Genomic DNA, 26,356 nt, shown 5'->3' on the forward strand with positions numbered 1-26,356 from the left:
ACACATATATACAAAAATATAATTTTTAAGAGATTTTATTTATTTATTTGAGAGAGAGCAGGAGGAAGGGCGGAGGGGGAAGGAGAGGGACAAGCAGACTCCAAAGCTCAGTGGAGCTCCATATGGGGCTTGATCTCATGACCCTGAGATCATGACCTGAGCTGAAACAAAAAGTTGGATGCTTAACTGATTGAGACACCAGGTTCCCCCAAAAGTGTGTGTTTGTGTGTGTGTATTTTTTTTTTTTTTTAAAGAGAGAAAGCATGAGCAGGGGGTAGGAGGGGTAGAGGAAGACGGAGAGAGAGAATCCAAAGCAGGCTCCACACCAAGCTCAGAGCCTGATGCAGGGCTCGATCTCATGACCCTGAGATTATGACCTGAGCCAAAATCAAGAGTTGGCCACTTAACCAACTGAGCCACCCAGGTGCCCCAAAAGTATAATTTTTAATAAAATTGTGGTAACGCTATAGATATTGCTCAATAACTTAATTTCTCTACAAAATTATCAGTATCTGTGTTTTTTTTTTTTTTGTAAGAGCAGGTGGATCTACATAATTATTTTCTCAACTTTACAGTATATTAGAATCATGAGGTATTGTTAGGCATTGAACTTGGTGAACAAAAAAAAATGGTTTCCAATTTTGATTATACAAACATTGCAGTGAACACACTGGTCACTGTATTTTGCTACATGTGTAGGAGCATGTCCATGGAATCAAATTTTGAGAGTAGAATTGCTGAGTCAAAGGGACACTTACGTTCCTATAGATCAGCATAAATGCACTCCCTTCCCCCCAACCTCTGCCACCATCATTGATAAATTTCTATCAGTTTACTTTCCCACAATGTATGAAGGTCCTTTGGGTTTGTTTTGATGTTCTTTTTCTAGCTTATTGAGCTGAATGCTATATCTTTTATGTTATTATTTATCATACATTGATTTTAAACTGTAGATTTCTCTTTGAATACTCTGTTCGCTACATCTTATAGGTTTTGATATGTACAACCAGGAATGATATTCACACTATTTAAGAACTGGTGACCTCCCCTCAGGAAAGGTGCCATGACCACTGACTTTAGCCATAAAGACCTGGTATGTCTGTTCTCGTGTGAATGAGCTGGATATAGAAATATGACTTCCATTAGAATTTACTACCTGTAGCTCCTCATCTAACCAAACTGTACAACTATATATTGATATTTTAACTATATATCTTGTGTGTATGTCTTTCACCTGACTCTTTTTTATTGAGATTGCTACTTGCAGTGATTCTGTTGGTCAATATCCTCACCCCAATTTAAGGCTCATCTCAAATGATGCCTCCCTGGTAAAGAAGGAGGTAATCCTTTTATGCACTGTCTTGTCATTTCGCCTGAACTTGTTGTGGTTGTTATTATCACCTTCACCAGGGGTCAACTTTTCTGTAAAGGACTAGATAAAATTTTGGATTTGATGGATGTAGACTTTCCACTGCACTCAACTCTGCTCTTGTAATGTAAAAGCGGCCATAGATAATGCCTAAACAAATGGCCACAGCTGTATCCTGATAAAATTACATTTATAAAAATAGGTAGCCAGCCTCTGGGCTGCATTTTACTGACCACTGTATTTTGAGCTACACTATTTAATAGTTATGGTGAACTTCTAAAATCTTCTATTCTGAACTATCTGCTTCTTGGAAATGAGGCTTGCTTAAGTGGCCATGTGGCTTAAACTTTAATTTCTATGCACTCAAGAGACATATGTTGAATGAGTGAAAAATACTAATACCATTATTACTCACCAGTAGAAATTTTAGTGATCCGAGTATGAATAGTAAATACTGGATATATTGACATACCAAAATAAATTTGTCTAAGACTAATTTGGTGTGCAGTTTTACACTTTTATCATTCCCTTACTCATGACCAGATTTAGTTTATTCTTTGAAATTCACTCTTTTTTTCCCCAAATGTTTTTTAGAGATAAAAAGAGTTTAGAAGAAACTCAGTCCAATACGAAAAAGTCCTAGATCAAAATATGATAGTTCTAAAAGAAAACCTATCCAGTTTGAGTACTGTGACATTTATTCTTGTCTAAAAGGTTTATGTGAGTTGCTAATTTGTTTTCAGCTTAACAAAACTAAGCTATGATAGGTCTGAACAATGATATATTCAGAAAGCAAGCACAATCTGATGAAAGAAATTTTAAAAATTTTTATCCTTATATTTCATTATGTGCCCTGAATGGGATATTCTTTAGGAGGTCTGTAGTAGCATGATGAGTTTTGTTTGGTCTCATTCTCTGGTTTTAGTCTTTATCTGAACCTATGAGCTTTAAATCTTCTATAGTGAAAGTCTCACTCAATCTATCCTTAGCGTGACAGGCTAAGGAATGTATAATGAATTTACAACCATTCAGAAGCCACAGAGGCGAAACATATATAAGCTATTATTATTTGCAAAAAAAAGACAAGAATCAATAAATATCTAAAATACACACACAGATACATGAAAATAAAGGTAACTAGACATGATAATTAAGAAATGTAACAAATTATACAAAGCAAAAGGGATTATATATTTCAATCTGAAGATTTGAGAAGGAATACTTCTCCCTACTGACTATAAAAGGTCAAAGAATACCGTGGTGTCACATCACTTAAACTACATAGTTCATCTTCCAGAGGTAACAGAAGAATGTTTTACTCACCTTCAGTTTTCTTCTTACAAGACTACACTTGTTCCATCCTCTCATGGAAAGAACAGCTTGTCTTATTACCCTCCAGTGGAAATGAGTTATGAGCCTTTTATCTGGAGTTTACAGGGAAGGTTTAACCTCTTTATAGTTGAATTTCAGCGATGAATGCAATGTCTAATTTCATTTTAGTTATTTTTTTTTCAAGAATTCCTTTTCCTGTTCTGATTTGTAGGTTCATACAAGATAATAATGGGAGAGATCAAATTACCCCATGGGGGATCCTGTTAAACACTTTAGTATTGTCCTGAAAGTCTTTGGTATTAATTTCCTGCTTTTTCTTCTGTTCCTGTCAATCCAACTAGAAAAACCAGGCATTGGTGACATTCATAACAATTTGGTATCTTTACTATGTTTCAGAGAAAAGTTTGCATTTTATGCAGTACCCAGCTTAAAATGATCACTCATGGCTTAATTGAGCTAACTTTTTCTTAGGTTTATAAAATAGGTGGTGAGGAATCTTGTGAACTAGGAATATAAGAACTGAGCTCCCTTGGGCATCAGTTGCGAGTTGAAATGATGTCACACAGAAGTGCCACAGGTCCTACCCTGGGTACTGTAAGCATTCGTAATAGAGAGAGGGACACATATTGCATAAGAAAAGTGGATGACCTTATGTATCAGCTGGCTGATATCTCACTTTTTTAAAGCCCTCAAACTGCAAGGTCCTCATTGTTTTAACTCATCAAATCCAAGAGCTCCTTTCCATGAAATATGTTATCCCCTGACACTGATTAACAATTACTTCTGAGCGATTACCTTTGGGTGATCAGATAGCATTTGTGATTTGCCCAAAGTCACAACCAATGTAGGCAAGCATGGGATAACTTCTGTCTACTGGCATTTCATTAATTCATTCACACATTTATCATTTATTGAGTGTGAACTGTGGGCCAGGTAGTGTGCTACGTGCCAGGGATACAAAGTTGAGTGAGACAAGATCCCAAACCTCCAGAGGCTTATAGTGAGTAATAAATATGCAAATCAATGATTACATTACATTTTTATCAGTGCTATAATAGAAGCATGAACAGAATGCTGGGAGAGCATAAGGGCATCAAAAATCAGATTCAGGGAAAATCCCCTGGAGGAACCCATATTTAGACTGAATTTTGAAGAACAAGTGGAATTGCTAGTTAAAGAAGCAATGAGACAGCATTGTAACCTGTAAAAAGTCAAGGAGACGTGAACCAGCACCAGGTATTTGAGTCATGACAAATATTTCAGCATGGCTTGAAGGGAGCTGAGGTGTAGGCTGTAGGTATGGAAGCTAAGGGTAAAGCCAGAGGCCAGATCCCAAAAGGTTGAGAAGCTAAGCTGAGCATATGACACTATAATTTGGAACAAAGGCGTGTAGGTTAAGGGAGGATTCACCCTGCGCATCCCTAGCATTCGGGCATTATGGCGACTCCATGCCACAGCCACAGAACCCTTCCCTTGCTTCGTTGGGAGCATTTGATGTGGGTTTGGGGAATGACCTTCAAAGTAAAGGCAGGCCTGTCTCCCTGAATGCAATTCATATACCAACTGCTAAGAGAATATCTTCTTCTTTGTCTCATTTCATTTGTATTTTCCCTCTTGAGTTCTGGGAGCCTGCTCAGCCCTGCTTACTAGTTCTTAGGACCAACTTTCCTTTGACTTATACTAGTTCCACTGTGTATGAAGAGGCAGAGATGCTGTCAGGGAGGTAGAGCAGGTGATGACTCGGCCGGGCAATGGCCTCTCCCCATAAAACCCTTTCTGCTTGACCTTCCTGCACAAATACTCTGGCAAGCACATGGTAAAAATTAAAAAAAAAAAAAAATCTGTTTTGAGATTCTGGAGCCTCAGATTTCAGGTTTTAAACCTGGTACTGACCAGAATAGTCTTTCAGATTTTACTCAAGTCAGTCAGCCTCTCTGAGCTTTCTGAACTTTCTGTCCCTACTATGTAAAAGGAAGCGACTGACTTATTTCACCAAGACCTTTCCTCTAAGTCCACGGGTTGTGCTTCCTCATGTGAGTCAGCCAGTCGTCTATCTAGATCACCTTTGCATAAGATGGCTGGGTTACTTTTTGGTGACAACACAGTTGACTGGATGGGAAGGGGCAGAGGTCCTATGCAATAGGAGGATTTTATAAATTGAATTCTCTGAGAGGTTCAGAATGCCTGGTTTTATTTGAACTCTTAAAAAACAAACTCCTTGCAAATGGTCTCAGGGAATTTCATAAAAAAAAAAATGTTCTCTCCAAAGGTGAAAGGAGCCATTCATTGTTTAATAAACTGGATAATCTTCCTTCTTAGAAACATTCTAAGGTGTATAAATGGAGACATTTATGCTGTCACAGAGAAAAATTTGCTGATAGACCATGCATCACTTGGAGATGTTTGATCCCTGGAAATAATAAACAGAGGGAATTTTATTCACTTACAGAGAAATACTTTTAAAAGAAGCATTTGCAAGCAGGTTGATTTTCTATTTTATGTTAGCAACTTATTAGCAATGTCATGGCTTTGCTATTCAGGCAACTAGGGAGTTGTGGGAAATGCACTGGAGAAAGGATATTGTTTTTAGTTATGAATTAAGAGTTTGAATAAATGCAGTTTTTTTTTTAATGGAAAGCTACTAAGAGATAATGAAATGCCAGTATTTTAATCTTTCCCAGAAAGGTGAGGTAAATAGAATGTGGCATATTGAAAGGAATAGAATTTGAAGTCAGAGAGGATGGGATATGGATCTTGTCTCCAGTGTTTTTATTTCCAAGATCTTGGGAAAGTCTTTGAGCTTTGTCTTCTGAGCTGCAGTAACAGAAAGTTTTAAGGAATAGATTGAGTTAAGATTTAAAAGACTTAGCCAATTTAGGTACCAAACGATCTCCTATTCATGTCATGGGGCAAGAATCTGAAGACAGAATTCTCTAGAGCTTTTCCTTCATTTACAACCTAAATAGCCTCCAAATACTCCCTTTGCATCAAGTATTTTATTGTACCAGACAAATGTTCCCCAAATTTTTATGATATAGTAGCCCTTTTTCATTGAAATATATGATCCTAAGAACTTCCTTAGGAATTAAAATAATTATTTTTACATTATTATCTGGTGTATAATAAAATGAAATAGCAAGAGAGATTTTTACTGTTTCCCTTTTAACAAATGATAAACCTGTTGTTTACCTCAAAGTGAAATTTTTGAGAAATGTATGTGGAAAAATATAAAAATATAATAATAATTTGACCACAGGAAGATTTCGGATTACAGTGTGTTTTGTGTGGCTAAATTTTATAATTTCCAGAAGTTGTTTCTAAGTGATGAAATAAGGTATGAATTTCAGATTGCGAGCTTTCTCTACTTGTTGCATGTTGCTGGTGTATATAGCTTTTTATCCTTTATATGTGAAGACCCAAATTGGAAATATGTCAACATGAATGATTTTTTCTTCTTACAGTTGACTATGAAATGCTAGAGTCATCTTGATGTATTATGCAAGATGAACGCAAATTGTATTTCAACATCAGTGCTCCATATGCTTCCTGCCTTTTAACTAGCGCTCCATCGTGGATATAAGTAATCAGTTACATGACTCAAAATGAAAGCCATTTATACATTTATGAAGGTCAAAGCCACCAAGCTGGCTAGAGGTGTTCAGCTTAGGAACTGGAGCCTGTCATTTGTCCCTTCTCTTCTGGCTGCTATGCCCCTTAACTCAGTAGCACGTAGTGGTTCTAAGTGTTTTCCTTTTAAGAAGAGAAACTGCTTACTACATTGTTTTATTTGCGTTTTAGTGATTTTTAGAAATTAGACATTATAAAAGATTCCAATAGTGGCTATAATGACAAGACAGCCCAGGAACACATGATGAGAAAGTGGAAAAATAATTAACAGTGGTATCTCCAGGCACTGTGGTTAGAGTTTTCTAGAATTTTCTGCAGGATACTCCCCCCATGAAGAGTTCTTTTCTCTTCTTTTCTACTTCCTTCCTTTCCTTTTTTCCTTCCTCCTTCGTTTTTTGGGTCAACCAGCATTTACTGTATCTGTACCAAGAACCAGACATCATACAAAGCACTAAGGATACGAGAAGTTAAAATGTTTCTAATCTAGTGAAAATGTTTTCTATTTCTTTGCTTTTAATTTACTCAGAAGTTTTCTTTATTTACATAAAAATATATGAATTCTAATTAAGCTATGATCACGTTGGATGCTTTAAAAAGCAGTAATATTCTGGAACCTTTATTACCCAATGTAAGACTCCACATGTCATAGACATGATTAAAAAGTTCATTCTTTAACACTCAAATAGAACTGGTGAATCGAAGGAATTCACTTTATGAATAGAAAATCTTAGTCTTGCTATTCTTGACTACAGTTCTCTTAAACTACCTAGTTTAGATCAAGTCAGTTGCCATGCTAATCATTTTTCATATGTGGAAGAAACAATGGCCACACTCCAGCTACTGGTTTTTCTATTTTAGGAAATATGTCATGTAAGGAAGCCCCACTATATGCAAAGGATTTGTAGATAGCTCCTTGGAGTTAATTTCTGTGAGCATTAGAAGGTACTTAAACCCCAAACTAGAGAGGATTTATAAATGATTGCCATAAGCTCTTTAGCTACTTACGTTAATACAGTAGCACCCCTTTGCCATTAAATGAATAGTGTAGAGAATTTGTGGGGATGCTTAGAACTCTGGAGCAGCCCATTGTTTGAAGATTATGTTTCTGATGCTTCTTACTAGAAGTCATTTATTTGCCTAATAGGTGTTAGTTGAGTGCATTACAGTGTGACAAGAACTGGACTTGGCATCGCCATGGAGAACATCATATTCTAGGCTTATCCTTTGGAACTGAGCAGAAGTTGGTGCTGTTAATGTCAAGAGCAAGTCAAGAAAGAACGAGGCTCAGACAGAATGTCACTTGTAAAATCCGAGGGTGCTGCCCTGATATCGGATATCCTACATCCATCAGTGATTATCATGAGGATAGAAGTCTCGTTTGTATCTAAATTATTTTTTCTAAATAAAAATTGAAATATACTTCAGTCTATTTTTCTCATTTAAAGTTGATTTTTGTAACAGGAGCACATAACACAATAGAATTTACAACAATTGCAGAATTATCTCTATCATAGTAAAAAACAAAACAACCCAAAAAACAGACCAAAAACCAAAGCTGTCCACTAGCTCATATTTTTCCTTTAATCTTTTGAATTTTGGGACAGAGCAGTGTTGATAACTGTCGACTTGTGACTAGGGTAAGCGGAAGGTGGGAAATGCTGAGATTTCAGTCTTCTACATTATTTACATTATCCTCATCTTTACGTGACCTAATCGCTTCTCGGCCTTTTGGCTAAGATCAAGTGTAATATCTGATCTTTACATGACCTAAAATTCATGTTTAGCTCCAGTGTGTCGGGTAAAATTAACAGTCGAAAGAAACAAAAGTCAGAGGCCATATGTAACATGTCTATTGTGTTCTTGGCTCCTTTCTTTCTCTCTCCTCTTCTGAAATGTGTTCTCCTTCTTAGGTGTATGCATTCTAGATGAAATTTTTAAAATCACCTATTTAATATCTCTTGATGTCTTTCACACCCTTTTTATCATTTCCCCCATGACTTGCATTTAAGCATAGCAACAATTTCAGGCATAAAAGAAGCTTTTTCAGGCATTATGCAGTTGTAGGCATTTTTGGAAAACACTAGTGAAGCCGGTAAAATGGCACACCCAGTCAGGTATTCCCTTGTTCAAACAGGGCTCTGAAATGGGGCCTGTTTCCTTGGATTCGCCCACTCCATGTGGGAATAAATTCACTGCAAGATAAATCACTATCTTTCACAAGACTCAGAGATTTTATTTTTTTTATTTTTGTTTTTATTTTCAACTCTGGACTTTATTAAGAGGACAAAGAAACTCACTGGAGTGGGAATAACATGGATTCTACTATGTGGTGGACTTAAATGCACTTTAAAAGTAAGTCATGAACACTGACTTCAACCTTTCATTTCCCTCAGGAGGGACCCCGTTGGAACCATCAGTCACTGTGGCAGAGCAGGGAGGCACAGCATTCTGATCTGGTCTGGATTCTTCTTTCCTTCTTGGATTCCTTGTCTGTCCCTTTTCAATTTGCAGTCCTCTTGTGAGCTTCTTATAGTTAAGGCCTTATACCTATTCATAGATGATGCACGGTTTTGACTGATAAGGTTTACGTTTGCCTCAAGCACCAGGTCTTTATACATAGTTGGTTCTTTCTCAAAACTCGTGGCTTCCCTCTGTGGCTCACTTGCTAGATAACCTGTTATGGCCACATCCTGGGCTCTGTTCAGAGATGTCTGCCTCCATGTGCTGTATTTTTAGCCTCGGAACTTATCTCTCCTGTGTCGCTGTAGTGGGTAGGATTGTTTGGACAGGAAGAGTCACTTCCTTGTTATGTTCTGCCAGCATTGTGGAGCTCCCTGCGTTTCCCACGTGTCCTCTCCTGACGCCCCCCACCCCTGCACTACGGTTTAATCACTTCCCTCACATCATTTTGCAGAGGTCAAGAGCTTTTCCCTCTCTTAATTCTTTTCTCCTCCCCTTTTCCTCATTTCTCATTCCTTCCTTCTTTTCCCCTGTCCTAGTCTGCCTGCCTTTTTTCCATTATTTCCTTCTTTTCCTTTCCTTTTTTTTTTTTTGAAAAGTCTCTGTTATTATTTTTCTTCTACTTTTATTTCTTTTCTGTTATGAAAACTGGATCCCAACTTATGAGGATTTATCCCACACATGCAGATCCTTTGCACACAGTTGAAAGGATATGTGCCAATAATTATGGATTGCAGCATTGCTTGTAATAACAGCAGTTTGTGAACAACTCAAATGTCCATCTGTAGGGACATGTTGAATAAACTATGGCATGCCCATATAATGGAACACTATGCAGCTATAGATAATAATTGGGAAGCACACTATGTATTAATTTGGAAACATCTCCAAGACATTTTATTAGGTAGAAAAAAGCAAAGGGCAGAACAATTTGTACTTCATGTTTCCGTTCGTGAAAAAAAAAAGTGGTGTGTGCATGGAGGGTGGGTGAATAAGATTCTATTTTTTACTTGTTTATTATAACTAGTAAACACACAAAGAAATTTGTATAGGAAACACAGGAAGTTGCTCATGGGTGTCAGGGGACGGGTGGACTGAGGAATAGTGAGAAGAGATTTCATTGCCATACCTTTTTGTATTTACTAAATTTAAAAAACATGTTAATATATTACTTATCCAAAAAATTAAATATAATAATATCATCCTCAGAAGTCAAAGTAAGATTCGGGTGAAAGAAAACTACTGACACATTAAGCGTTAAAAAAAGAAGTACAAAGAATTCACACAACTGGGTATATTGGTCCAAACTTATGGGTGTCCCTCTCACATATACACACAACACATAGTTGCTTATGGTTTGAACCATGTAAATTATCATTTTCATGAACAACAACAACAACAACAACAATAAAACCCTTGGATATTGGCAACTTCATGTATTTTAATAGAATGTTTACGTTTTTTTTTTTTTAAAGATTTTATTTATTTATTTGACAGAGAGAGACACAGTGAGAGAGGAGCACAGGCAGGGGGAATGGGAGAGAGAGAGGCAGGCTTCCCGCCGAGCGGGGAGCCTGATGCGAGGCTCGATCCCAGGACCCTGGGATCATGACCTGAGCCGAAGGCAGATGCTTAACGACTGAGCCACCCAGGCGCCCCTAGAATGTTTACCTTAATTAAGGCATCAAAACTCCATTACGAGTTTGCCTGAGCTCTTATGCCCTTAAAGTATTACTACATTTCCCAGGGGCGCCTGGGTGGCTCAGACGGTTGAGCGTCTGCCTTCGGCTCGGGTCATGATCCCGGGCTCCTGGGATCGAGTCCCGCATCGGGCTCCCTGCTCCTTGGGAGCCTGCTTCTCTCCCTCTGCCTCTGCCTCTCTCTCTCTGACTTTCATGAATAAATAAATAAATAAAATTAAAAAAAAAAGTATTACTACATTTCTCTTCTGTGCTCTTGAAACCCGTGGAGTCTGCTTTTATTCATTTACCTGGGCCACCTGGGTAGTACCATGAGATGTGACAATTCTATTCCTGAATTACCTTTCCATCCAAACTTCATTAATTTTGCACACAGCTGTAGATTAAGCCCTCATGATCTACTACTGGGATTATAATATTCTCCCAAGAAGTCACTCTGAATTCCAGGCTTTCCTTTTGGGTCTAACGTCCTCATTGACACCAAATTTATCTTTCTACAAGGCAGTTGGGGTCATGTTACTCCTGAGTGAATTCATCCTGTATTAGCCAGGGTTCTCCAAGGAAGCAGAACCAATTAGCACCAGAGAACCGTTATTCATCACTTTGGAGTGCTTTTCAGAGGATAAGAGAACGCAGTATCAGTCCCACATCTTACTTGTTGAGTGTTTTCCTTCTTCTTTTATCAGTAAATGATTATTCATGACCAAAGAAGAGAAGAAAATGGCATCGTTTAGCAGTGTGCTAACTGAGTCGGACCTACTGTGGTTTAGTCTATCATAACATCAGTCTGTCTTACTAATGGCCCTATGCAGTGCAGTGCCCTTCAACCCTTTTCAAAGAGGGCTCCTCCATTCAAACAATGTAGCACATTCAAATGCTTTAGTCCTACTATAAAACCTTTGGCTGTTGTCCATTAGATTTAAAAAATGAGCAAGTTTTCCACTGAAACCAGGAGTATGTGACAGTGGGCATGACTAAAGGTTGAAATGAAAAGTCTTTAAGAACCATGAAGTAGTGATTATTTGTTAGAAGTGCTAGATCTCTGTTCATCATAAATGTGTATAAGCTAAGGTGAAAAAATAAAGCTTACAAGGTTAAACAATATATATATGTATATGTAATTACTAAATATAAATATATAAATATAAATACATATATATTTAGTATTATATAATTCCTTTTAAATTCCACCATTCCGCACCACCCAATTCATCCCAGAATTAGTGTTGATCTGTTGCTTTCCACAGATCACACAATAATAGTTAATGACTTCAGAACTCTGGAATATGTCCTCATTTCCCCCAGCCTCTGGGTAAGTTTGTTGGCAGCTAATGCCCCATGGCCTAAAAAGTACTCTCTCCTTCCTTCGCTACATTAGCTTCTGTTTATCTTTCTAATCTCAATTCAGCCCTCCTTTCTTCATCCACCCCTTCCCTGGCCTCCTTGCCTGGGTCAGATCCTCCTGTGTAGGTGCTCGAAGCACTGCTTCCTTGTCACAATTTCAAGTTCACATTTCTTTACATGATTATTTTTATTAGTCTTCATTCCTCACTAATACAAAAGCCCCATCAAGCTGAGGATAGTCTTCAACTCACTACTGTGTCATTAGTTCCTAATATAGGATTTTGCACATAATAGACACTTAATAAATGTTTTTTAAAAATGTAAGACCGTGGGATGCCTGGGTGGCTCAGTCAGTTAAGGGTCTGCTTTTGGCTCAGGTCATGATCCCAGAGTCCTGGGATCGAGTCCCACATTGGTCTCCTTGCTCAGCAAGGGACCTGCTTCTCCCTCTGCCTGCCTCTGTCTCTCTGATAAATAAATAAAATCTAAAAAAAAAAAAAAAAATTTAAAAATGTAAGACCATTCAGATCCCCAAATACTAATTTTCGGCTAGAGTTTAGCATTCTGGGTATCTTTATTAAATGTATACTAGATTATGATTTTATCAATTTTCTGAAATTCAAATCAATATTATTACATTATTCTGAAAAGTAAATTCACTGCCAGTATATAGGTAACATGGGTGTTTTTGGTCTCCTTCTTTCTTTCTTTCTTTTTTTTTTAAAGATTTTATTTATTTGACAGAGAGAGACACAGCGAGAGAGGGAACACAAGCAGGGGGAGTGGGAGAGGGAGAAGCAGGCTTCCTGTGGAGCAGGGAGCCCGATGCGGGGGTCAATCCCAGGACCCCGGGATCATGACCTGAGCCGAAGGCAGACGCTTAAGGACTTGAGCCACCCAGGCGCCCCAGGTGTTTTTGGTTTCTAATTCCACAACATATTATATATATTTTCTATATATAATTCAATTAAAATTTCTCCAGATTTTTGAAGAGAAAAGAACCCTTTCTGGTTTTAGGTCGTTGGCATACCCACATCCTCATGAACCACATACAAGTGTAAGCATATGGGCTTTAAGATGTATATACAATTCTCCCGAGCTCATGGTATAATTAAAATTTGGACGGGCAGGTGGCTAAGAGGTCCCAGTAATTTATGGTGTTGCTCTAATATCAGAATCTAAAATTTAAAAATCATGGCTGATTCTATAGTCAGTATGTGTCCAATGTATATCCAGTGAAAGCCATGAATTAGTTCCCCATGAATTTATTAAAAGACTTAGAATGAAATTAAAAGAAAAAAAAAAGAAACCAAAAGAAATATATATTAAGAGTTGATTCATAGAATAGCATCGTAGAAAACTGGCCAAAGTTTAGAGAAATCTCTTATCCTCTGCCCTGCGTATGTCCATAGGCCACTGCACAGTATCGACTAGGCAGATTTATCATTGTCTCAATTCACTAATCCAAAGAAAATTAAGTGTTTCAGTGTGCCATTCCTTGAGCAAGCATAATGCTTAATTAAGCACAGACCCAGCATCTGATTGATGAACTGGTCCTCTACTCCCTCACAGAAATTTTAAAATGTTGTTCCTGACCTAAAGAAACCGTGATTGAATCGGAAAATTTGAACCCTTTCTCACATTCACAGGATACTTTAAAAATGTATTCATTCCTCCAACTTCTAGAACGATTCATCCTATGCAACTATTCTAATCTTTGTGACATTCACATCATCCTCAGTGACGTCTAATAGACTAGGCATTCAGCACTCAAAGTCTCCACACCATAGACATCAAGCAGTGTCTGAACAAAGCACCAACTAAATACTTAGAATTATTGCTTATTTGGGCCCTGAATACCTGAAGTTCAAGTATACCGCTATGTGGTATTTTGGTCCCTATTTCTCCACTGTAAAAATCTGCCTTCCTGGATTCTCATTGTCCTGTTTTCAGAGTGGGCGTTTGTTTATAGGTGCCAGTGTGGTTTGTAATTCCAGTTATGTTTGTCACTCAATAGCTTCTGCATTCAACCACCCCTGTACTGGATACACTTTGGAATAAGTAATACTTAATAAGTAATATTTTAAGCTAAACTGCTTCATCTAATTTATGAAATCATTTGGGCTGGAAGAGTCCTACAGTGAAACACCTAGTGCATCCCCTGTTCTAGAATAGTGGGATGGATTTTTATTGTCTATAAAATCCATTCTGGGTGGGTATCTATTCTCAGCCTTCATTATCTCCAGTGATAGCAATTCCACAGCCTCCCTTGGCAGCCTTCCCTATTGCTGAACTAGCCTTGCTTATTAATCCTATAATAATACCTTATGTTCTCTAAATATTGAAGCAGTGCCTAAGTTCCCCCTGCTAACTCATTCTTCCCTGCCCACCCTGTGAAATGCTTCTAGAGGAGGAATAATTATGTAAGCACACAGCACCAAATGGTGTGTTGTGCAGCCTTGTCCTGAGGCATTCCGCAAGGGGCTTGTTAGGATGGACATTGTCAGTCCATAGAAAATTAAGCTATTAAATCTGCAGCACCGGGGTGGTGATTGAATTGCTTGTGCCGCTGGGATGAAATTGCTTTGCAGACATATGAATTTCACTGCCAGTGGTGGTCTTCCCTTTCTACGTGCTCTAATTGTAGCATTAGATTAATGCTTTGATTTGGGGGCTATCTTGGCATGTTTTTGCTAGTGCGGGGATGAGGGCATTGGCTGGACCTGTCCTAGGAGAGTGTGGTCCAAGAATTGACCCAGAAAAAAAATGGGGGATGGTGATTAGATAAGGAGCATCCTCATCCATTTTTCATCCGTCTGTGCATTACCCATTGTTGGCACTCTTACCTCTTTGACTTTCTTTGACCATTTCTGAGCTCCCAATACCCAGCCTCTGGATTCTTTGCTTGTGCTGACAAAGAACTTGGGACTTTCTTCAGAGGATTGCTCTTGGGCTGCTGGAGAGCTGAGTTGCCTTAGAGCTCATGTCTTCTCTGGTGTGTATGAAAGCCCAGCTCCTTTGTCTTAGGTTGGGATAAACTCTAACATGCAGCTTGCAGCCTCTAATTCCCTAGTGGGATCAAACTGAAGCTACCCTCTATAGCACTTCACTAGAAAAACTACTCCTGCTTGGCTTTTTACCCATTCCTGTTATGCTCCTCCTTCCCCACCCCCAACCACCCCAACCGAAGTCCTTACCAGTTTATCCCAGGAACACTTCTTTAATAAATCTTGCCCATCCTCATCTTGGACTTCGCATGTAGGGAACCAAACTCAAGACACCAGTCCTTGTTCTGTGATCTACCTCGAATGTGGCCATCAGACTCCTTACCCTCATGTGGTTAACCTGTTTCCATAGAACTTTTCCCACAATAAACATCTCATCCGCTCTTGGAAATCACAAGTTTTGTTCCAAGACTGTAAGGAGCTTTTCCAAAATATTGCTTTGAGTCACTTGAAACGGCAAAACTTACTTGGTAGTCAAACCCCAAATGTCTCCTTTTTTTTTTTTTTTTTAAAGATTTTATTTATTTATTCATGAGAGACAGAGAGAGAGAGAGAGAGAGAGGCAGAGGGAGAAGCAGGCTCCCAAGGAGCAGGAAGCCCGATGCGGGACTCGATCCCAGGACCCTGGGATCACGACCTGAGCCGAAGGCAGACGCTTAACCATCTGAGCCACCCAGGCGCCCTCCTTTTTTTTTTTTTTTTGGTGTTTTCCTCAAGTGCTACATCCGTCTTGTGTTCCTTCTGAAATCAGATTGTTCATCCATTAGAGCATCTGCTATGTATTGCCTCTTGCCTCCAATTACAGAATTTGTCTGATTCTCAAACTGGACTGTGAATTCTTTGGGGGGAATACCTGGCTATCAGAACCCCTGACAAGCAACTTGTGTGGTGTCTTCTTTTCCAGAGCTGTCCAGTGGGTGCTTGCTGCCTTCTTACTGATAAAAGAACTTACATACATCTATGTTTGTGGTAAAGTACTTATGGTCAGTTCACTTTGATTAGCCACTTTTGTTTCAGTTTATTCAACTCAGCTCCCAAAACATTGTCTGATTTGTCTCTTTTAAGTTCAATAAAATTTTTATCCCCTACCAGTAAATATCAGAATAAGCAAGGACCGACCAATGGCAAGGTAGAAAGGAAGTGATACATTTGGGGACAAAACAAGAACCAGTCATGATCATCCTCTTAACTCCTTTTGTTCTTTCCCTTGGGTCTTTATCCACAAATAAAACATGTTTTCTAGTCTGTTCTGTGTGTGTGTTTCTCAAATATTTAGGAATATTTCTCAAATACTTAGGAATCTTAACTGAGAAACATACTTTATTTTAGAGGTGAATATCTTTCCAAGAATGAAAGCTGACCTGAATGTAATGTCTAATTAGCCTAGGGGCACCAAGGACAACTTGCCTGGTCATGAATGTTCCAGAAGCTATGACTGAAATTAAAAGCACACTCATTGTGGTGGCAATGTCTCCTTCAGTTCTAAATGTTTTAAGTGAATATCTGAAACATCCAGTTATGTGCTCTCTTTGTACATATGCCCTGCACACAGTTGGTGCTCCACAAATGTTTTTTTTCCAATTAATATTGAATAAATAAAATAATGAGACAAATCTGATACACCCTATTTCTTGTAAGTACAAAAACCTATTTTCCAAATACATAATTGATAACACTGAAAAATAAATAAGGATGTTGTATTTATGTTGCATGTTTCTGCAGTCATTAGCAGGCTGATTTTGAAATGAGAATTCAAAGTATAATTAAATAATGACATTGTTCTACAATGACTTCATACCCTTGTAGACTAGCGTATGATTTTACTTATTATTATTTTCTCAACTACTCTCTAAAACATGGAAAATTTTCAGTAACAAGAAATAAATATTGAAACATTTTAGTAATAGGAGAACATAACTTTTTACTCAATGGCCATGTACTTTTTTTTTTTCCATTTGGTTGTTATCCTCTTAAATTAGTATACGTGGCAGTGTCTGGGTGGCTCAGTTGGTTAAATGTCCAGTTCTTAATTTTGGACCGGGCCATGATCTCAGAGTTGTGGAATCGAGCCCCATATTGGGCTCTGTGCTCAGCCTGGAGTCCGCTTGAGAATCTCTCTCTTCTTCTCTCTCTGCCCCTACCCCCACTCACACTCACATGCTCTCTCTCTCAAAATAAATAAATAAAATCTTTTAAAAAATGTGTTTATGTATGTGAGGATATAATCTATGTGTATAGTAATATTTGCATATACTGCTTTTGTATCTGAGAGAAAAGAAGGAAAACAGTCTTGGCAAACTCCCAAACTGCTACTTAGTGTATCTTTAAATCAGTTGTCTGCCCCTGTCATGGAATGACACTACCTGGTAGATTATTTCCTTTACTCTTATGGCAGAAGTTGAGATAGTCAGTGGCCATGGGCATTCAGGACTCTCTTAAGGTTGTCTGCCCAATTAGGAAGCTGTGGCAATAGAACACAGTGTCAGCACCTGTAACATTCAGTGCGGGGTTAATGACCTAAAGAAGTCATGGAGCTCCATAGAAAATATACATTAAAAAAAAATTATGCTCCATGCACTCATGCACTCATTCTTTTTTAACTATAGACCATACTGGAGAGAGGGCAATCAAAACGAAAGAAAACTACTTTCAATCCACTGGAAAATTTAACTCTTAAATTTGTAATGAAGCTACATTTAAGGCAATTTGGCAATAGTCCCTGTCCTCTGTTGGCACTTTCCCCTGTAAATGGGGTGCATGAGTCTTGAAATATTCAACCATGAGTGATGCACCTGACTAAGTCGTGTCTCCATCACGTAGCTGTCGAAGAACAGAGGGGCGCAGTTACCTTTGTTATTTTGGTGTAACTAGGCTATGATCTTTGCCATAACTGACAGCTCTTCATAGGATAGTCTGACAACCCTATTTAGTTTTAATTTATGTGAGGAATACCACCCCCAATCCAGTGGAGCAAGGAAATATGATAAAAGGGCAGTCAAGAGCTTAGTGCTTCATCGGAAAGACCTGGATTTGTATCTAGCCCCATGACCTTGAGCAAGTTGTATACTTCTGTGTCTTATTTTCCTCATCTGTGCAATGGGACTATATTAGAGAGTTATTGTGGGAATGAAAATAAGAACAATTATGTCAAAAATGCTGAACACAGTACCGGACACCTAGCATGTACTCCTTCCCAGTGTCCTCATTAATAATACGGACAGTAGGGGCGCCTGGGTGGCTCAGTCATTAAGCGTCTGCCTTCGGCTCAGGTCATGATCCCAGGGTCCTGGGATCGGGCCCGCATCGGGCTCCCTGCTCGGGGGGGAGGCCTGCTTCTCCCTCTCCCACTCCCCGCTTGTGTTCCCTCTCTCGCTGTCTCTTTCTCTGTCAAATAAATAAAAATCTTTAAATAAAAAAAAAATGATACGGACAGTAGAATTCTAGTTGTTGCATATCTTCTTGTTTTTATTAGCATGATTATGACCCAAGCCTTTCACAATTCCTGTTTGCAATGCAAATATAATTTAGTGGTTCTCATTCATTCCATGATTGAAAGTAATGATGTCTTCAAGCACATGAGAAAATTAGGAGGCTAGTCTGCTTGGAATTATTTTCTATTACTAGTTTTGATTAAATATTTTCTTAAAGTAATCTTTTGCATTATTTAGCAGTTTGTTTCTACCCATCGTAAAAGAAAGTTTGTAAGGACGCTCATGTCTCTATATTTTTAAGAAAGAAAAAGTGGTCTGTTTTTAAATCCACGTTAATAGTGTTTTGCTTTTGTTGTTGTTTTCTGCAGCTGTGAGGTAGCAGATGATAAATCAAAAACTAATATTTCCAACTATCTCAAAAATAAAAGTCTGTGACAGACTAAATATGGGCTCAATGAGGCTTAGGGATGATTTGTTCTAATTAGATATAAGGTAAATGTTCCTGCAATTGTGACTTTTATTAAAGTCAGAACATGTGATTGTTCAAGCTTTCCCGCATTGCCCTTTTAAAAAATCATTTGAAAATATTTTGGGTCTGCTGTCGCTGAGACAATATGGCTTGGCAGTATATTGGTAACTTAATAAGCTCACCACATTTGTCATGCAGAAACTGTTCTTTATATGCAAAGCTGTCAGACAGATTGAGTATATAATTCTTCTTCGCATGAAATAATATGATAAAACTCCAGTATCAGATTGAATGCTGTACTAGCATTTGGAATCTTTCATGCATAGGTTGGAATTGTTTTACAATGGAAGTATTGTTTGATGACAAATACTCTTTTTGTAGCATTCATCAGTTACGTTTTAATAGCAAGCATTATCCTCCTGACTGTAGGTCTGCCTTTTCTGCTGTTAACAAACTGGAAAATAAATCTGCTTCTCGGTTATATTTGACATTTTTTAAATGGTTAACTGCTACAGTTAGACTACTTGATCAGTGTTGTAGGTGCTTCCATTTGTCCCACAAAAGCCTAACATACGTGATTTTGCCAGTTTTGTGATAGAGCAGATGATATTTACCTCCTCCCTGGTTTTGATTTAATCTCCAATGATAATGCTAAGATATTTTAAGTCTCAGCTCACCACAGAGGAGAAGCGCATGTGGTATAGACCCATATAATGCATGTTGGCATGAGCAGGGGGAGAATCAGCAGCTATTGTGGACAGAGCCCCTGTGGCAAATTCTAGAAGGTCTGGCTTTTGCATTTTGTTCAGTGGTGGACATCCTCAAAAAACCAGCCCACCCATGTCAGTTTCAAGGGGCTAAAAGGGAACGAAATCGCTACAAATATGCACACAGCAAATGTACTTAAAGCAGCTCTTTGCCAAGCAAGTTCCTGTTACAGAGTGGCCCCGTGCCAAAGCTCTTCCAAGCACTCCACCGCTACTTAATGTATTTGGTATGTGGGAGAAACTCGTAACTCTGGGACTGCCCATTCATTGTACAACGTCCGTCACGTCTGAAGTGTGAGCATTCCAAAGCCAAAGCCGTGCAGCCACCCAACCAAGGGCTCCACAGGGAGATGCATTTTCACGGGGAAGGGTTTAAATGGAGTAAAAAGAGACCAGAAAGTACATTTGTGAAATTTGTGAAGACCTCTCCCTCTCCCTCCTTCCCTTCTCCCTTTCTCCCTCCTCCCCCCTCTCCCTCCATTCCTTTCTAACCTTCCTTCTCCCCTCTCTCTTCTTCACCCCCTCTCTGTCCTCCTCCCTCTGCCTACCTCTCTCCCCTCCTTTCTCTCAACTCATCCCTCCCTGCCTCCTGGCCTCCTCTTGCCTTCTCTTTGGTTTTGTTTTTTATTCTGTTTTATTTTTGAAGGGAGCTCTGTAATAATTAAAAATTATGATAAAATATTCACGGAGGTTCTTAGGCCTGGGCTTGGCTAACCTTGATTTTTCAGCTGATCAGCCTTTCTGGTTTTTCTTAACAAAGGAAAACCAGATCTTTTGCATCCCATAACTTCATAGTGAAGCCTCCATCTGGAATGAATTCGGTGTCTTTAACAAATATGTGTTCTCTATTCAAAAACCAACTAAAAATAGTGCTCAAACAAGTCAGAAAAAATATTTTGACATTTTCTTCATGTTTTGTGTGGAAGGCACAGTTTGAAACGGGATTTCTGTTAATTTTCTCAGACTTCAGAGTCGATATACTTTTGTGAGCATGTACAATCTATTCTGCTCAAGGATGTGTTCTGATCCAAAACACAATATAGCACTTGGGTTTGTTAGCAAGGCACCATACTTATCAAAAGTCAACCTTCACATAAAACTCTAATACAAGTATCCAAACGAAATGGGCCATCATGGTCTGCTGACACACACCAATACTGATTTTTCTTACGTAGTTTTACATGAGGAAAGGCAAGCCAGCCTGTGAGGTTGTGTATACAGCCCGAAGGACGAACCATCCTGGATGGCGGGGACTTTAGTACCAGACCAGAGGACTGCCTTCTAGGAAGGCTGAGCCCGTCTTAGAAACATAACCACTCTTATAATTTATTAATCAACTGCCATGCGTCAGACATCACGGAAGTGACTTTATATACATCCTCCCATTCAATCCTGTAAGGAAGTTATTAGTCCCTCTATGATGAGGAAACTGAAGCTCAGAAAGCTTAGCAGATTGCCAAAGGTAAGCTCAGATGGATACTAGCAGGCAGATAAATACTAGCAAAGATATTCAAACCCAGGCCTGACACTGTCTACCTTGCCTTTGTGTTCATGCTTAGGAGAGGAAAAAGTGGCACGATCATGATCCTTTTGGCCAAATCCAGATTTAAATAATTAGAAAGAAATTAAGATCAGATTCCACATACCTTTTTCCTTTTCCTAGTCTCCTAACACTATTTCAGGTGTTAAAGCATAGCTTTGGAAAATCTGAAACTGTGTTTTTGAAAAGTGCTATCGTTATAATTTTATTATAACATGCTTACAATTCTAAAGTGGATGGACATTTACAGAGATGTGTATAACTGAATGAAAACATTGCTATTACAGTATTAACTTCTAGCAATCTAGCATATCGTCCTAGAAATAGCTGATAAAAAATGTGGAAAAATTCTCCCAGCCGATCAAAACTATTTTTCCTATTAGAGAAATGGTCACTGTGTGGCCTGAGTGATCCACAGTCTTGGGACTATGCCAGAGAAAACGATGTTGTAGATTTCTGTGTGTTCTGATGTTAGATGGAGCTGCACAGAACCGAGGGCTGATGTAATGGTAAAACCACCTTATAAGCCTAAGGCACAAATGCAAAGCAGCCTCACAACACCGCTAATCTCTACCAGTGCTTAGTGTTCCCAGGATCATATTTAAGGGACACATTTTTTTGCAAGGTCGATCTTTTCTAAATCAAATTTATGGTACAAAATAGTATCTGATCGGGGCGCCTGGGTGGCTCAGTCGTTAAGCGTCTGCCTTGGGTTCAGGTCATGATCCCAGGGTCCTGGGATCGAGCCCCGCATCGGGCTCCCTGCTCCGCAGGAAGCCTGCTTCTCCCTCTCCCACTTCCCCTGCTTGTGTTCCCCCTCTCACTGTGTCTCTCTCTGTCAAATAAATAAATAAAATCTTTAAAAAAAATAGTATCTGATCATTGTGTTTTAGGAAAGAACTAGCTATTTGAAAAATGAACAAGTCCACTGACTACCTGATAACCTAGATTAGAATGAAGTCTTTTATTCTGGCCTCCCCATTTTTGAGATGAGAAAACTGAGTCCCCACACTATTCAGTAATAGGCCTAAGACCTAAGGACAGTTAAAAATGGAAGGAGCTGGGAACAAACAAACAAAAAACCCCACCTGCTTTGGTCTGTGCTCTTACCTCTGACTAATGTTTGGCCTTCTTGAAGCTTTTTTGAGTAAGCTTCACATCTGTTTTGTCTTCGATTTGCATTCCTTTTTATGTGCCAGATAAAATACGGAATATCAATCCAACATCTTAAATATCATGAGTCTTAGAATACATTCTATACCTTGTCTGCGAATTATATAAAAGCAAATAAAATGTTTTGTACTTTACAGATTGATGTCAACTGAGGCACAAAAAAAGTCATGGGCTTGCTATTAGCCCAACACTGTGTGCTCAGTACACCATAGAGTAGAGTCTCTCCGAGAAAGGTTTAGAGTAGTGGTTGTTAGAGTGTAATACCCAGACCAGTAGGTTCAGCATTATCTGGAACTTGTTAGAAAAGCAATTTCTCAGACTCCTCCTTGGACCTACAGAATCAGAAACTCTGTGGGTGGGGCCTGGCCACCCGTGTTTTTAAAGCTCACAAGCTAATTCTGATGCACATTAATATTTAAAAGTTGCTGGTCTATTTATGTAGATTATACTGGTCCAATGTATATCCTTTCTCCCTTCCTTCCTTCCTTCCTTCCTTCCTTCCTTCCTTCCTTCCTTCCTTCTTTCTTTCCTACCTTCCTCCCTCCCTCCCTCCCTCCCTAATACATATGTACCTTAGATTTTTGTTTTTGCAGAGTTAATGCCTTTTAAATATATAGTTATTAAATAACCACTATATCAGGCGTGAGTCTGCACATCCAGGGTAGTTCAGAGCCAACTTTGTCACCCCTTTGTGGATCAGTAGACTAACATCATCAATTTTGATATGACTCTTGGAGGGTGTTTTCCTTGCTAATTTCAAACGATTGCCTCCCCTGTTTGTCTCTGCCACACTTATTACTAATTGGCATGTTTGTTGACACGCCCGACGGAGAGGTCAGCCATTGTAGGCTGGACGGCTCCTTGCGATCCTTTCACTCTTGCTGTTCTCTCCCTGCCTATGATCCCTCCCAGGCAGGAGTGTGGAAAGGGATGAGTTAGTTGGGACAGCCTGCTTTCTCTAGACCCCCTGCCATAATTCCTCCAGAGGTAAGTAGGGAGACATCGTCCCTCAGGCTCTAGAGCTAAAGTCCCTTTTCACCAACACTAAATTCATGTCATTATCCTTGTCTGGCTGAAGAAAGACTAAGACAAATGGCATTTGCACTAGAAAAATCTTGGGGGCAAGGGCTTTGGAGTGTGCTTAATAAGAGACCACTTGTTCTCTCTGTCAGTGTTTCCTGTGTGATGTGAGTGCCTGGAAGTGGCTGCAGGTCCTGACAGATGCAGAATTTCTGATTTGCATTTCTGATCTTTGGTTGTCCAAAAATGTCTGGAGAGGACTAGGCTGCATAGTTATTAATCATGATTATTAAGCAATGGGAGAGGAGAGAGCCTCATGGCTGTTATTTAACTCCTAGCAGCCCTATGAAATAGATAGGCCTCAAGTAAACCTTATCTTTTTTTTTTTTTTTAAGAACAGGGTAATGTTGTCCGGAAAGTCACATATTTCTAGTGGTGGTGGTGGTGGGGCAGTGGTATTAAATAAACAGTTGCCTCCCAACTGCAGTTCTAAGAATTCTAGCAAGAACCTCTATCTAAGATAATCTGTTCCTGACAAATCAGAGATGCCAGAAATTCCTTTTACAGAGAGGGAGAAAAATGAATAAATTAGAAGAAGTCCTGAAGTAAAAATGCCTTGAGAAGAGATGAACTGTTCACTTAGAGTCACAAAATAGTACTGAGCTCTGATTTCAGATGATGCTCTGGGAAGGGGAGGGTAACTTTTGTTGCTTGCAGGGAAAAAGAAAATTAGAGTACCCAAGAAAATGACCATCAAGGCAAGAGATGGTACAGAAAGATGAGATAGAGCTGGACATAAACATTATATCTTGTATCTTCGCTAAGGACAAAGTCTACTCACAGATTCCTTCTGTCAAAGCAATGTTCTCCAAGTGATGGGCCCAATCCTCAGAGTAACATCAACTACATGTAGGGACAGACTTAACTGAGTTTGTCTGTCTTCCCCAAGGACTGGTTACATAATTCGAAGGTGCAGTGCAAAATGATAATGGGAGGACTCTTATTCAAAAAGTGCTAAGAATTTCTAGATGGCAGAAGCAGACAATGAAACCAAAGGTGGCATTGTTCTAACTAAGGAGCCTCATGCACAAGCCTCAAGCCCATGAAGACTGTTTTCCCTTCACTAATTTTTCTGAAGTATTTTCCTTTTTTTTTTTTTTTTTTTGATTGCGGTGCATCACCACTGGAGTGCTATCTTATGACAGAATGAGATTTGTTCAAGTCTTTTTTCAACATCATGTATTAAAATTCTCTCTTGACTTAAAGGGCAGTTTTGAGAATGGAGGGAATACCATCTCTCGTGGCCCAAATCAACTGAAAGTTTACTGTGTCTCAAAATCTGCCTCTTCTTCATATTCTTTATAGCATTAATTCCAAGTTTGTATTAGTGAGGTTTGGCAAAATGCCAATTCTTTTCTTCTGTTCAAAAGTCAAGTGTCCTTAGAAGAGAGGAGTACTTTTTGCCCAAATCCATCATATCAAAGGCAAAGCTGGTCTTATCACAAAATCTCCTAACACCGAGTATACTTTTTAGGAGATGGTCAGATGTCTCTATTTCCTCCATGTGCTCTGTTTTTTGCTTTGCTTTGCTTTGTTTTTTGGTTTAACGAGATTGTATCAGTGTTTTAGTGGCATAACAAAAATAATAGCAAATAAAATACATTGTGTTTTTGATCATCTCATATATATATATATCTTTTTAAGAAATAGAATAAGCTACTGCATTGAAATACCACCTTACACCAGTTGGAATGGCAAAAATGGAGAGGGAAAGAAACAACAAATGTTGGAGAGGTTGTGGAGAAAGGGGAACCCTCTTACACTGTTGGTGGGAATGCAAGTTGGTACAGCCACTTTGGAAAACAGTGTGGAGGTTCCTCAAAAATTTAAAAATAGAGCTACCCTATGACCCAGCAATTGCACTACTGGGTATTTACCCCAAAGACACAGATGTAGTGAAAAGAAGGGCCATATGCACCCCAGTGTTCATAGCAGCGATGCCTGCAATAGCCAAACTGGAAAGAGCCGCGATGCCCTTCAACAGATGAATGGATAAAGAAGATGTGGTCCATATATACAATGGAATATTACTCAGCCATTAGAAAGGATGAATACCCAACTTTTACATCAACATGGATGGGACTGGAGGAGATTATGCTAAGTGAAATAAGTCAAGCAGAGAAAGTCAATTATCATATGGTTTCACTTATTTGTGGAACATAAGGAATAGCATGGAGGACATTAGGAGAAGGAAGGGAAAAATGAAGGGGGGGATATCGGAGGGAGAGAGGAACCATGAGAGACTATGGACTCCAGGAAACAAACTGAGGGATTCAGAGGGGAGGGGGGTGGGGGGATGGGTTAGCCCAGTGATGGGTATTAAGGAGGGCATGTTTTGCATGGAGCGCTGGGTGTTATATGAAAACAATGGATCGTGGATCACCACATCAAAAACTAATGATGTATGGTGACTAACATAACAACAACAAAAAAGAAATAGAGTAAGATGAATCCTTTTTGAATAGATTAAAAACTATCTTTCTTTGATGTTTTTAATCATATTTTTAAAAATTTAATCATATTCTTTTATGTCTTATTATTTTGCCACTTGTGAGATATCACTGTCATAAGCACCATGCTACCCTTTCAGTGAATAAAAGAGCTAACCACTGGCAATAATCCTTTTGGCTCATTAGAGGGAAATAAATAAATAGTGCTTTTATACATAGGCATGTATAAAGTAAATAAGCAGTAAAATATTTCATTTATATATATGTAATTAAGTTTAGAACTCGTAAGTTCATAAAAGTGATATTAAGAAATATCGAAGAATCAAAATGTTTCATATGTTCTCTCATTTAGTTTTCAACATTTTTTTTTTTTTAAGATTTTATTTATTTATTTGACAGAGAGAGACACAGCAAGAGAGGGAACACAAGCAGGGAGAGTGGGAGAGGGAAAAGCAGGCTTCCTGCCAAGCAGGGAGCCCGATGTGGGGCTCGATCCCAGGACCCTGGGATCATGATCTGAGCCGAAGGCAGACGCTTAACAACTGAGCCACCCAGGTGCCCCTCAACAGTTCTTCGAAGTAGATATTATTACCCTTTTTACAGAGAGGG

General features: G+C 38.9%; 1 protein-coding gene and 1 pseudogene across 6 annotated transcripts in view; both read left to right on the forward strand.

Annotated features, from left to right (window-relative positions):
* RBMS3 (RNA binding motif single stranded interacting protein 3) overlaps nt 1-26,356 on the forward strand; it is a 725,792-nt gene that overhangs the window by 35,220 nt on the left and 664,216 nt on the right. The window lies entirely within an intron of this gene.
* On the forward strand, nt 8,041-8,154 carry LOC123323277 (annotated as a pseudogene).

The sequence above is a fragment of the Neomonachus schauinslandi genome, chromosome 1 (assembly GCF_002201575.2).
Source record: "Neomonachus schauinslandi chromosome 1, ASM220157v2, whole genome shotgun sequence".
Classification (NCBI taxonomy): Eukaryota; Metazoa; Chordata; class Mammalia; order Carnivora; family Phocidae; genus Neomonachus; species Neomonachus schauinslandi.